Genomic DNA, 14,763 nt, shown 5'->3' with positions numbered 1-14,763 from the left:
ATTTCCTTTCTAAATCAGCTATTCTGTCTCTGTTCATCTATATCCATCCACTATTATAAAGATAATAAAAGAGAGTAGAGAAACAGAGGACAATGGTATAGTTGGAGGCTTGGAAAAATATAAGAAGAAAATTTAATTTTTCTGCAACAAAATGTAAATAAAATCTGAACTACAAGTCATGTTATTTAACTCTTAACTGGCCTGGAAATTTTGAATAAACTAGTAAAAATTGATGGGTGATGTGAGCTATTTTCAGCTTTCATTTGGCTCTTTCTGAATTGGGCAAATTCTCCCAGTCCCTTGGGGGAGCATTTTGTCTTTCTCTGCTTTCCTTTTATTTGTCTCTCATATAATATATCCAGATTGAAGTTTCCACTCTCCTCCCTCTTCTTCCTCTTCCTCCATTTCCTTCTCTCCTTCCCTCCCTCTCCTTTCCCAACTCTCTCCACCACACACCTTGCTTTGTCCCCAGCCACCCTCCCTTCACCTCTCCTCAGAAAGAACAGGCCTATCAGGGAAAGCCACCAATCAGGCATAAGAAGCTATATTAATCCCAGACATATATTCTCACATCAAGGCTAACCCAGTAAGAAGAATATAGTCACAAAGGCAGGCAAAGGAGTCAGAAAACCCCACTCTTATTTTTAAGAATCCCACAAGAGCACAAAGCTACACAACCATAAAATGCAAGCAATGGATTTAGGTGACTTATTTCTACAACAGGATCATATGATGCATGCTGGGATTGTACATACTCACCCATACTGGATTCTTTCTACACCCATAACATGCTTGTAAACATGTGTTAAATGGCTAAATTTAGTTTTCTCCCACATGGTGATTCTCCTTTCCTCATCTTCTGAGTCCTAAGTTTTCTACCTAAAATCCCCCCTTCTTACTGCTGGTCATCGACAACATTAATGCTAAGTTAAATACTATTACTAAGTCATTTGTACCAGACAAGGTACTTTAATCTTAGAAAACTTTAATCTTAGGAAACTTTAATACTTTCGAAAACACATTTAACTTTGTAACCAATATATTCTGGTTTGATTAATGCTTGTCTTCATCTATCTTTAACCACTTTAAAAGAAAATTTAATTAAAAAGGCATGTTTGTATGTGTACATCATTAACAGGTTGAAATTCACAGTTGCAGCATTACTAGAAATTTAGATTGTAATCCTTTATACATCTAGGGATTGGTTTATAGTCACCAACAATATAAGAAAAACAAAGGGAAACAGAAAAACATATTGCAAAAAACAAAAATGCAAAAAAATATTGCAGCTTTTACTCCAATTTGAAATAGTAATACTGTATTCACTTTATTTATCTAGCAATACAAAATATTTTAAAAGGCATCAGGTGTTCTTTGTGTCTTTTTAAAAATTATTTTATGTTTACAAGGACTAAGTGTAGTAGGTGTATTAGGATTTCCCCTAGAAAGAGAATTCGTGGAAGATTTCTATGCAAACATACGGGTCAGCTCTGAAACTTACTGATGACCTTCAATTGCTAAAGTATGCATGAATTGCTCAAAATACCTCTGCGAAATGATCATGTTGAAAGAATATTTTGCTATTTTTTTCCATTCTGTGTATATCTACAGGAAGATGTTTGTTATAAGGCATTGCATGATGTTATAGCAGTGAGGTGCCTAATCTAAGATTTGTAGGCAGAGTCAGCAAGCTAAGGACCCAGGAGAGCTGATGGCTTGGCTTGGAGGGCATACAAACTAAAGAAGTCCCACCCACCCTAGGGAGATAATTGGCTTTTCTCTGCATACTGACCTAAAATCCTATCTCATTTAATAATGCCTTTAAATAAATGCATAATATAAACAAAAAGTGCTTTCAATAAAAATTACTGTCTATTGAACTGACAATTCAGCAAAGACATTTTAAACAACATATTAAAATAAGAAATATAAAAGTCTATACCTTACCTAGTCCTCCAAGAGTCACTGTCCTTTCCCCATGTATATCTGATTTACAGACTCACTTCTGTTTTTTTTCGAATAAACTTATTTTAACACTTTCCAAAGCAAGTTTTAATGGAGCAAATTTCTTCAGCTCTGATTGAGAAAATCCCCATTTCTCTACTAATTGTAAAGGCTAATTCTTCAGAGTGGGGAGTCATAGACTGATGTTTTATTTTGTTGCTGTCCACATTTAAATTCTCAGTATAGTACTGTCCATCTTTCATGATTTCTGTGGAACAGTCAGAATGCTCTTTTCCAAAGGTCAGCCAACAAACACATCTTCCAGGTCCTTTCAAAAACTTATCTTACCCCTGACTTTCTCAATTTGGAGGGTTCAGGGTTGCTACATTAATCTTGTTTATAATTTTTTAGCTTCTTGTAGACTTAAGTGTAGTATTTAACTTTAAGTTAGAAAAAAGTCTCTTATTAATTCAACTATATATTATCCTCTCGTCACCTCCTCCCATTTTGTATTTGTTGCACATCTAATAAGTGTGTTTAGAAATAAGTTTCCGGCTATTCTATCCTGTGCTTCCATCTTTTTCTGCCTTTTTTTTTTAAAGTTTAGGGAGCTTCTATTAAGATATCATGGGGGGGTGTGTGAGGATCATCTCCTCAATTGAGTCAAGTCTCCTAATAACCCCATCAGTGGCATTCTTCATTCTGTTGTGCTGTTTTTATTCTATTTATTTCTGGTTCTTAGCACTTCCATCTGTTTGCTTACACTGCCCATCTGCGCTTGCATGCTGTCTACTTTGCCCATCAGAGCCTTTAGCATATTAAGCACAGGTGGTTCAAACCCCCATCTGATCATTTCAACAACACTAGTTTTTTCTAAGTAAGGTTCAGGTGCTTTCTCTGTATCCACAAACTGTGCTTTAGGACTTTTACTAGTATTGCTACTTCTTTCTTTGAGATTGATGGAGTTGCTGAACATTGGACTCAGTTTGAAGTAATAAGACTATAGAAAAAATAATCATTCTATAATCCTACTATCAGTTTTCAGTCTTCTAGTAAGAATTTGTTCTGCCCGATATGAGGCTCATACCTGCAGTGCACTCTTTGTCAGTAGGCAAGAGAGAATAGCTACAGTGAGATAGGTTTAAATATCTCTACTTCTAGAGATCAAATATCCAGTCAGACTCTGCTAAACTAACTTCTTTTGAACCCACAGCTTTTTCAGAAGGGAATGCTCAAGGACTGGAGAGATTGGTCAGTGGACAATTACACTTCTTACTATAAAGAACCAATGTTATATATTTACCAGCCATGTGGTAGCACACACTACCTTGTAACTCCAGTCCTAGTGGATCTGATACACTCTTCTGCACATGTACTAGGTATATATGGGTTACACATGTACACATGTAGGCAGCACACATACACACACACACACACATACACACACACACACACACACATGTATGCACGTACACATGCAGACACACAAGAATGTTCCAGTAAAAAATATCAGACATGAGCTCTATCTTGGGAAACAGACATTAAATCAAATCAGAACTTATTTAGTTATTCCCACAATATCCATGTTGCTATTGCACCAGTGTATGAATCTTGCTAGGCTGCTCATTACTGTAGCTCACTGGTTCAACAAAAGGAATGAGGATTATTTCTTTTTTTTCTCTCTGGTAGTTGAAATAGAACTGTCTGGTCTTGAATGCTATTCCATAGTGCTTCCAGGCTAGTGACAGCTTCATCTCTATGTTCAGGTATGTCCTGTCATTAAGCAACAGGGTTTTATCATCATGGTCATGGTGAGAGCTCAGCAAGTTAAATGGCAGTATACTTTAATGTTTCTACTTGGGGGAAAGTGGTCTGGGATCCAGCTGACTAACAACTCAAAACCTGGTATGCCGTACTTGGCACTGCACTTCTTAATTGACTGCCTCTGTTCTCTGAGAGATATACAAGTCATTTAAAGCTGTTTGGATACACATTGCTTATATAATATTCAATGCTATTATATTTTTAAATCTTTGATTGAACTTCTATAGCAGTCAGTTTCCATATGACCTTTTCACAGGTCTTTAGTATTAGTTATCCCTCTCCATACTACTTTTACTATACTTCTCTCTACTCATCTATTTAACCAGTCTTGTTCCATTAGCACCCACTTACCCTTTATATCACCTATGCTCCTTACCCTGGAGTCCCAACACCCAATCATAGATCCTTGCTAGCTTTCTCACTTCTATGGGTACTCTAACTTAAACACCCATGTGGCAGTTTCCTTTCTGAGTCTGAGTTACCTCATTCAGAATGAATATTTCCAGCTTTATTTTTGAGCCATAGGGGAAAACAATGTTAATATTCTGTTGATAAGTATAATATTAAATTGCCTACTGACTCCTCTTCTTTATATTCATTGATTAGTGTCTCTTATTTTCACCAAAAGAATCTCCTTGCTCAAGTAAATGGTGATTAATGTAGAGACCCAACCACTGGTCAAGTGCAGAGACTAAGAGACTCTAGAGTGCTCAGCTCTAAATGTAATCTCTGTATTGAATACCCATATAACAGGGAAGAGGAACCACCAAGTCTGTAAGAACCAGAGTAAATAAACCCCAACAGAGAAATAGTGTTTGCTGAACATGACAGATCTGTTGTACATATGTTTATACATATCAATGGGGATGACTGCATGCACAAGTTAGAAGAGCAAGCCAACCAAAATTCCAGCATGGAAATAGGAAAGGATTATGGTGTGTCTCACCCCAATTGGAAACTATTGGAAACTGATGGCTGCAAAGGCATTTGAGTAAGTTTTGGCCACGAATGTAGCCCCTACACTCCATATATCCCTACCTCTAGCTTTCTCTCTCTCTCTCTCTCTCTCTCTCTCTCTCTCTTTCTCTCTCTTTCTTTTTCTGTGTCACACACAGATAAACACAGACAGGCACACATGGACATGGGCACACACAGAGAGATATAAATAGTCATAGAGAGATAGAGAGGCAGAGAGAGATAGAGACAGACAGAGAAAGCATTAAGTTATGAGGTAAAATTATGGTAGGATCAATATAAGAGGAATTAAGAGAAGAATCAATGAAGGATGGATTTGACCAAACACATTATATATGTGACAGAATTCTCAATAGAAAAAAAAAGGGTAATTTTTTGATGTCTATTTTAAAATCATCACTTCTTCTTCAGCCAGATATTTCTCAAATATTTATTGTAAAACATGTCATAGTTCCAGAAGATAAAACTTATGTTGGGTTCTGCAGAGGATATTTTCTGACTGGGTTTTCCTAAAGATGTAAATTCTCTTAATAGTACCTATAGGTCTGATTTCTCTATACTAGCACTTCATTTCATGCAAATTCCTTTTGAAGACCTGTGCTATAGAAAGTTTTGATTTTCAGTTGCTACCTGTTAGTGTCTCCAGTTGAAGAGAAGTTGTGGTTCACTGTGTGACCTCACTTTTCTTAAACCTTGAAAAATTGTTGAATTTTCAAATGTTTGCCTCTTTAACTAGTAAGGATGAAAGGATTTTTTTAGCTTCTTTTACATCAGACTGAAACCAGAAGTTGAAGGTGGTTTATGTGTGTCAAAATCCAACACAGACTTGGAGATTGAATATATGAATTTTTAGAGACAAATATTATCAGAGGCTGTGTCAAACCCATAAGAGAAACACTTAATTCATCCTTACCACTGAACAAAGAGGAAAGTGAATTTATTTTATAAATGAAGATATTGAAATTCTGAGACTTAAAATATCTGTAGAGTATCTACTATGTATCAAATGCCATAATCATAGTTTAAATTTAATTCAAAATAACATTGTTAATAAATAATCTCTTGACTAAACCAGAGTAAGAATGAAAACAAGAATGAAAGGTGGAGAAGAGAAGGAAAAAGGGAAAAAAAGAGAGGAGCTGTACATTTCTCTAAGTAATATTTACAAACAGCTATTGGTTTTATTCTCTGAAAGGATGTACATGATTATTAGATTTTTAAGGCCAGATAGAGAGATATGTGTAAGGCATACCTTCTGATACAATAGAAATGTTATTACCACTAAATATCTGGAAGATCTTGGAACCGTTTCTTTCTCTCTGAATACAAGAAAACAAAAGGGCATTTCATATCTTCAGTCAGTCATGGCATTGTCTCAGTGATGTATAATCTTACCACCAGAATTGTGATGAGAGAAGGTGACTGTCCTCCATGCCTGCCTGATTTAACGTCAGAGAGCTGCTGTTTTATCACCACTCCAAGAAGATGCCATCATTTAAGTATATAAGAATTACTCAGGTAAATGTCAATCCAGTTAAAGCCAGGAGGTCTGTGCACTCTATAAATCATCAGAGAAGAGCTCACTGCCATTTCTTCACCTTATGCAACTTGTTGTAGACCAAGGAGAAAAAATAAAAGCTATATACCCAGGTAAATGAAAGAGACAGATGATTGATGATGCACAGGCAGTTCCTGCCAATATACTTTATTGTGAGTCATTTTCTAATGCTTTTTTATTCCCCATATGTGTTTGTTGAAAGTTGCATATAGCAATTTCTCTGGATATCATCAAATCAGTGAAGATATTAAGAAATCATCTCAGGCCAGCAGGGTTCTAAATGTTGAAAACAAAGTCTATTTAAAGAAAGACATTACTTTTGAAGCCAGTCCTCTGCTATCAAAACCCTAATAAAAGTGGGAATGCACCTCACTTCTATTTAAATCAGAAGAGTATATATTGTCATTTCAATGAGGAGCCATTCAATTAGATAAGAAAGATTGCACAGTAGAACGTGGCAATAGAAATCACTGTGTAATTTCTATCATTCCAAAGAAGAAGTAAACTGTTTCATTAGAATAACCATCACTTATTTAAAATGGTTGCATAAGAAAGCAAGCTAATAGTTATATTTATTTAATGACAAATGTATTAGGTTTTGTTCCCTTATATTCATTTTTGTATATCTTTTTGCAACAACGTAACAAAAGAAATAATGAATAATAGTAGAACATGAAAGTACTACACATAACCTTACAATGTATATTTTATAAATGTTAAGCATGAAGTGTGGTATATTTCAACATTTGTCACTTAGTAGCTGTGAATATTTTCAGGAAATTTGACTGTGAATATTTGTCTTAAATAGCTGCATAATAATTTGATAGAACATACTAATATATATGATTTCTGAGAGTTTTCTAAAAATAACATATATATATATATATATGTATATATATATATACACATAGTAATCCAATTTTACTTAATAGAGTGACATAACAGGCTACATTAAGCTGAATGACTAAAAACAACAAAAAAAATTACTTACTTACTTAGAAGTATTCAATGTCCAAACTGAAAATTGTAGCCTACTCCTTGGTTTTCCTTATCTCGGCTATTCTGATAGTACTAGTGGCTTCCCAAAAGGACTCATATACACCTAAGGATTTTAAAACATCTTACAATACAAAGGTTCATGGATTTATTGCATATGATGTTTAGTAGGACTTGGTTCATCTTATAATATCGTTATTCAGTAGTTCTTAGCAAAGATCCTATGATTTGTTCTTGTCTTTCAAAGAGTTATATTTATTTTATCTTTCATGTTATGATGCATTTTTCTTCTTTCTCTTCTCTTACATAAAAGAATTAGGTTCATGGAAAATCCTAAGTACACATATTTCTAACTAAAGTAGGTATTATTAAAATGAATGGTAAAATTGTAAAACTAATTTGGCATTACACAGGGATCACTACTACCTTGAAGAGACCAACAACTCTTGACAATGAAAGCAACAAAGCAAAATGTAAAGAATGATAGCACATTAAAATTTGTGTTACAAAGATAATCAAGTATTTATAATGTGGATAAAATTCATAATATCAGTTATTTTCTGTTGTATGTTGAATACTTTCATTTATTGATCAACAACTGCAGCCTCAAAGTGCTAAATATAAAACTTCAGAAGTAAAACAATCATAGGTTGTAAATTGTACACCATGGTAACTAACATGATAAATCTCCGAGTGTCCTGCTCAATAATTACTTAGAAGTAAGCCACTCCTTTCTCCCCCATTCCTGCACTGTATATACTGCTGGCCTTATAGTCAAGGAGCTGTCTCAATAGGCCACATATCAACATGTGGTTGGAGATGGGAAGAACTGACCTTAATCTTTCTTGATTGAGGTTATGAAGCCTAAGAGTGATCATGGTGAAAACTGATCCAGGAAAAGGACATATTGTAACTCCCTTTCAGTGTTAAAGTGCGAGTTATTTTCTTATGAAAGAAAAATATATATTTGATGGTTGTTCAGAAATATAAGTGAATATTCTCTCTACAAAATGGCAAAATAGAAAAATATCCTGCCATACATCAACCTTAAAGCTTATTAGAAAAATCACACTCAAATAAGTTATATTATGAGTGATTTATTACTTTTTATTGTTGTTAATTTCTTCCTGTTCTTAATCCATATATTCAGTACCATCATGACCATATATACACAGGAAAAAAGGTAGTATATATGTATATAAATATATATATATACATGTATATATGTAATATATGAATATATAAACATACACACACATTTGCTCAGTATTATCTGTTATCTGTCCTTTCATGCATATACTTGGGGTGGGGTATTGGAAACTATCCCTATGGATAAATGTAAAATCCTGTAATCGACTTTCACATAGCAAAAATAAAAATTTCAAATCATTTTGGAAAAAATGTATAAAAGTTAGAGATGTACAAAAATATTAGGCATACTATAATCTTGTAATTCTTAAATGGCTTAATGTTATCACATCTATTCATGTTAACTTGCATCAAAAAGACAGGTACGTAAGGACATATTGGAGGCAATGTTCACTCCATACTTATAATGAAAAAAAAAACTGTAGGTTAGTTGTATGTAAAAATGAACACATAGTACAAACTGTATTCCCAAAACATCATTTGAGAGCATCTGTATACAGACTTAAAGTGGAACCAAACTCAAGTACTGTGTGCCACATTAGCATGGGTGTAACAAAGTACTGTCAATCAAATTGTCTTATCAGTTTTAGAATGAAGAAACTCGTATAAACAATACAACCATGCTATTCAAATAGAAACTATAAATGGAGATCTAAAGATAATACATTTAGATAATTTAATAGTAATTGTGTAGAGGAAACCAAAGATCGATGAAAACTGAAGGCATAATCAATTTATGTGCTCTAGCATACATTCATTAGACATCAATACAAATTTCACAAGAACACATACAATACTTGCCAGTGGATGCCAAGAAAAATAAGAATCAATCAAGTACCAAAGAAACAATAAATTTAATGACCATAAATCAGAATGAAGATCCATGACCAATGCAAATAGTTATACTACAATACAGAAAAAAAGGAGATTCCAAGACAATTTGTACATAGTTGTCACATGTACCATGTGTTATTTCACTATGAATATATAATCCAAAATAACTATAATTGAATTATTGACCTGACAGAGACATATTTTTCATAAGTGAATATGTAAGTTCACACATGTGTGGGGTTCACTGGCTTAGGGGCAGTGGACCATGAGAGGAAGCCTGGTAGAGCTTAAAACCCCAGAGACCCAGAAGGGACGGTAGGAACTTTGCCTGTTTCCAACTCCAGGCCCCTGTCAGTTAACCACAGCCCTCCAATAGAGAGAATTGTGGCCATCAGGCACATAGGGGTAGTGCCCACATGTAGCTCTCATATAGATGAGGCATCCTAGGACAAGCCAATAGGAAGCACGTACTGTCAGACCCAACCCACCTCCAAACTGTATATAAGATCCTATCTAGAAGGGACAAAGGTGTTTGGAAATAGCTCCATCATCTGAGAGCATCTGCCACACAAGAGCAAAGCTTTTTCGCCACCAGCTCATCTTAGCCAGTGAAGCTCATGACCTTTCCCCTCTGCTTAGAGCCTCTCATCTGACTTGGCCAGAGGTCTCAGTGGATAGCCACTGGAACAGACTGACACTGGCCCTACTTAGGTTCTCCTAGTTTCCAGGAATTGGTTCTGAGCTGTATGAGGTTTGGCATATATTCTTTTCATTTTACCTTCTTTTACCTCTTCAACTAAGAACAGTTCATTTAAAATTTATTCAAAATTAAGTTTTTTACATGATAGGTATTTCCAGTCAAGCTAGATACACCAAAAATAAAAAAATAAAATATCTGGAGTAGAGAAGCTACAATTTAGCCTATCAGGATAATTGTTTATATAACCTATTCTTTTAGCAAACATCTAAAAATTAATATAAAGAAAGGTATTGCAATTCCACACAGTCTCTCACAAACAATTAAAATTCATAAGATAGGAACTTGGAAGTGAAACACTAGTATGTATGTTTTAACTTTTCTCATTTCAAATCTTATATGTTGCTAGTAGAGTACTATCATTAAATAGAGTGTGGATTGCCACACAAACTTTTCAAAGCTCTTAACAGTTTAGAAAGAAATGTTGCACCCTATCTTCTAATATTTGTTTCTCTACAAATCCAGACTTTGTCCCATGTTTCTACTTTAAATATATCTCAAATTAAGATTTAGAAGGAAGGAAATGAGTCTCACATCTACTCTATTGATGTTTTCTCTAATTTAACTGTGCTTCTTCTCTGATAATTAAATCCCTGCTGTTGTATTAAACTTGAGAGCTGCTACCTCTTCCTAGAGAAAATTATGTAGTTGAAAGTCACAGCTGCTTATCTCGTACATATATATGATTTTAGTTGTAACACTTCTGAGAAATAAAATATATTCCCTTGTGTTTCATACATGAAAATATTCAATTCCACTTATACATAGCATTTTAACACATAATTAGGTAAAAGGTATACTTTTATAAGTCCTAGGTAAGTTTCTCTTCCATCCTTACCTCTTGACTTGTTTCTTTGTATATCATAAATTTACTGAAAATTTAGAATGATAAGACTATGACTTTATAAATCATCTCAAAAGTAATTGCAAATACTTGTTGATTATGATAATTTATTTGTTATAAATTTATCTCTTGTTAATTTTTGAGGATGATATAGCAGAATATTTAAAGGAAAATTGAAGATAGTATATAAATTAATACATGAAACAAAAAAATTTAGGGAATTAGATATTAGATAGATAAGGTAGGTAGGTGATAGATAGAGATGATAGATGATAGATAGATAGATAGATAGATAGATAGATAGATAGATAGATAGATAGATAAAATATAAATCATTTATGACAGGTAGGAGTAGCAACATAATAGGTATCAATGCAAAGGAAACCCAGCACCATGTGTAAACTCTGGAAAGTTTTCATAAATAAATGTCGAAAAAGATTAGGCACTTGCATTGAGGAGTTGGGACCATTTGAAACTCTATGAGTTGGTATGATTTTACTCACATTTTTGAGATTATAATAATATTATACCATTTCTACTTCAAATTTCCCCTTGAAACCATGCCATATATCCTTCCCCACTCTATTTTAAATCTATTGCATCTTTTTTTACTAATTGCTAATGCATGTGTATATGCATACATATGTACATACATTTCTAAATGTAACATCTTCAGTGTATATTATATCAATTGTATGACTGCATTCAATACTGATTATTGGACCCTGGACAAACAATTGGTGTGTTCTAGCCTGGAAAAGACCATCACACCTGTTCTAAGCTTTCCTTAGTTGCCAATAATTCTCTGTATATCTTTGGTGTCTGGTGGGCTCCTTTGGCATATCTATTGGTGTGCTTGTTCATCTAACATTTGGGAATTTATAATGATAAGAGTTTATTTGTGTAATTTCTGATACCAGTAGTAGATAAAAATCTCAAATTCGCTGATCCAATGGCTTTTAAAATCTCTCTGCTCATTCCTCTGCACTATTCCCTGAGCCTTCATTAAGAAATGCTTGGGAGATGTATTCACCAGTACTGGGCTTCACAGCTATAGTTCTTACTTGGATTGAGCTATTTTTGTAATGGTCTTCACCTGTTGCAAAGAAAAGTTTCTCTGATTTGGGATGAAGATTATCATCAGTGTGTATAAGGATAAATGTTTATAGATTGTTATCAGAGATTATTTTAGGAACATAAACTAGTACTTTTAGATCGCCCATTAACTATGATTTCATAAACCCTGAGTAGTTAGCAAGATTTCTAGTATTTGTCATAGTTTTGCTCTGGAAGAGTCTGTCTTTAAGTCCAATTACAGATCTCTTGGTTATAGCTGAAGCATGTGTGCCACTACTGTACCTTTAGAGTTATCCTGCCATACTTGTGGCATTTTGAACCATTGATGTCACTCATATACATCAGAGATGGGTAAGGTTGTTCACTGCCTCCCTCCTTTGTTGCATTTGTGTTGACAGGAAAGCTAACTATCAAGGAGGGAATTTCAAGTAGTTCCAGCTCAGGTGTCTCTGGGTCCTGTTTCTTTAGTGCACAGTGTCATACGTAATAGATACTTGACTTCTCCCTCTAGGCACAATCAAGGGCAATAACAGTAGACAGATATTTTAAGGGGCTCTTGAGCATTCCTGGACAACAACATAGAAGAGTGTTTTATCTTGCCTGGTATTTGTGTTTCTCTTAGGAGGGTTTTGGCTCTTGGATGGAGCACTGTCAAATCACATGAAAAAAGTTCATTAAAATTGTATACTTATCTTTATACAAGGAATTACATATCCCCACTTTACACATGACATACAACATTTAAAGAACTTTTCTAGCAGTATAGATCTCCCAATAAACGTGCTTTCCTGTGCCAAAAAGTCTATTGAACAAAGGTAAATATCAGAAGAAGAAAGATGGTTAAACTTGAAAGAGAAGAAAACAATCCTGATTTTAGAATTGAACTTGTTTACAATCACAAAGAGATTGAAGATACAAAGGAGAAATGTTGAAAAATGAGATAGATGTGCAGTATTTATTTAAATGTTCTAACTCTGTCCTGCCCATGGCATTGGAGGTGGATAAAAGAGAAGTCATTTATAGAGCATGACAGGCATTAGATAATCTGTGAATTATACTTCTTCCTCTAACTCAACATATCACATGAAAAAGCTTGTAATGACATTAAAGCTACCCTGTTCTCATAATTTGATCCAGGTTTTATTCAACACACTTCACTGTGAAGAAAAGAAAAGATTTCTGTTTTTACTTTAAATCAAACCAATATTGACCCCCAGTCCCTAAGTATTCTGTGATTTCCAAGGTGTACCATGGACACAATTCATTCCCGTTCCATCAACTTTTGTTGCTCCTATTCAATGAACACCTCTTTCTTTTTTCTTTTGTTTTTTTCCTTGGATATTTTATTTATTTATTTGTCAAATGTTGTTCTCATTCCTGAGTTCCGCTCCAGAAACCCTCTATCCCATCCCTACTTTCACTGCTTCTATGAGGGTGCTCACCCAACCACTCCTGTCTCCTTGTCCTGGCATTCGTGTACTCTGGGGTATGGAGTCTTCACAGGATCAAGGAAGGCCTCTCTTTCAGTTCTATCATTTTTTTAACCTCTACTAAAAGTACAGTTCTCCTTACTCATACCTTATATGTATATTTGATGTACTTTATATTTTTGCCACAGGACATAGTTTATTGATAGGATAATAGAGAGTTACATCTGTTCTTAGTACTTTATAGTGCTGAAAATAATTGCCTAGTAAAAGTGGTTGGATTCTTATACAAATTTGATGTAAATAGCTTTCTGTCCCTTTCAGTAGCAATAGGTGGTCAGGACATCAGATGCACTCCACATAATGGACTGGCAGGGTTCAATCTCCAGTAGGCACCATCTTTATCTTACAGGAGACCAAAATTCCTAGGTATGCAACAAGTATTTATTTCCTGGTGATGAAGTCCCCTTTGTGATTATGTTCATATCTTTGTTTCTAGATAGTCACAATTGCATGAGAATTTCATGACTATGAATATTTTTTTTTCTTGGTTTTACTTTTGCTTGTTTTTCTTATAGCATTTACTGTAGAATTGTTAAATTCCTGTTTGGCTTTTGAGTACTTCTTGTTCATGTGTTTTATCAGTGTTGCACCCAGAAATGTCTAGCTCAAGGACCTACATGTTATTCCTGCAACATGCAAGGTCTAGGGAAATGGTTTCTCTGTCTTTTGGTCTCTGGGTAGGTAGAAACCTAATTGTAATGGTTGTAATAGGTTAACAAATAGCTAATCAGAAATATCATCTTCCTCCTAAAAACCCCCATCATTTTTCATTATTTTACTCTATGCTAAATCTATCACCTTTGTTTCCACTAACTTAAAAACTTGAAATTTATCTTTCACCTGTATGTGAACAGCCTTGCCCTATGTCTCACACATCTTCAAAAAAAAAAAAAGTGTTGCCTCCTTTAGTCTGTCCAGAACAGCTTTTCTTTGACTCTTTCAAAGTATGGGAAAAGTGGACTAAAGTTCTCAATATTTTATGAAGGAATAGAACTCAGTATATCTTTTGCTGTAAACAGAGACTATTCCCACACACATACATATGCAAACAAGTTGAACCTGGTGGGAAAGTCAAACCCAAATGGCTTTGTTCATTTAGGTGTCTGCTTGCATCTGTCTGTATTTGAATTCCTGACCCCTAGTTTATACTTTTACAAAAGCCAGAAGGAGGTTATTTTCAAGTACCTTCTGCTTTAGGCCCTGAAAGGCCCCCGAGGCACAAAAACACAAAAGGCTTCTTAGAACAGAAGGAAAAATGCAGAGCACAAAACACATTGAACTCTCATTCTTTCTGATCGCTCCTCAGTGGAGTAAA

Source organism: Mastomys coucha, unplaced genomic scaffold, assembly GCF_008632895.1.
Source record: "Mastomys coucha isolate ucsf_1 unplaced genomic scaffold, UCSF_Mcou_1 pScaffold9, whole genome shotgun sequence".
Taxonomy (NCBI): domain Eukaryota; kingdom Metazoa; phylum Chordata; class Mammalia; order Rodentia; family Muridae; genus Mastomys; species Mastomys coucha.
Note: the sequence above shows the minus strand (reverse complement) of the source record.